The sequence below is a fragment of the Prionailurus viverrinus genome, chromosome A1 (assembly GCF_022837055.1).
Source record: "Prionailurus viverrinus isolate Anna chromosome A1, UM_Priviv_1.0, whole genome shotgun sequence".
In the NCBI taxonomy this organism is placed as follows: Eukaryota; Metazoa; Chordata; class Mammalia; order Carnivora; family Felidae; genus Prionailurus; species Prionailurus viverrinus.
The window spans coordinates 118,423,798-118,424,320 of record NC_062561.1 but is presented as its reverse complement, the minus strand read 5'-3'; positions in this window follow the sequence as shown (position 1 = coordinate 118,424,320).

The window sequence follows — 523 nt, the reverse complement described above, 5'->3', positions numbered from 1 at the left end:
TAAAACGTGTCTTTATGGGTTTGCGCCCCCAGGGGTCAGAGGGTGGTCTGCGTTGATACTTATGTATTTTGGCAATGGCTGGTGAGCAAGGCTTCACATTCACTCCTCACAGCAGTTCCGTAGGAAGGTGCAGTCACAGCAACTGCTCACCCTCTTCCGTCACCAGAGGGAAAATAAAGTCATTCATAGACATGAAGCACCTGTGTAAAATGGCAGGTAGGAACAGATGAGCAATGAATTGTCATGTTCTGGCTATGCCTGGGATCCAAACAAGGATACGGCTTCTAAAGAGAATAAGGAGATTTGTGACCAAGGGGGATATAAACATTGCAAGGTATGAAAAGATAGGTTTGGATGGTTTTTTTTAGTTAGAAAAGTAAACATAATGGAACATCTTGGGTCAATATAACCAGTTGAGGTACAAGTGGAAGTTGGCAGAAGGGTTTAAATTTTTATCACTTGTATTGAGATATAATTTACGTGCCTGTAAAAGTCATCTATTTTAAATTCAATGATTTTTATT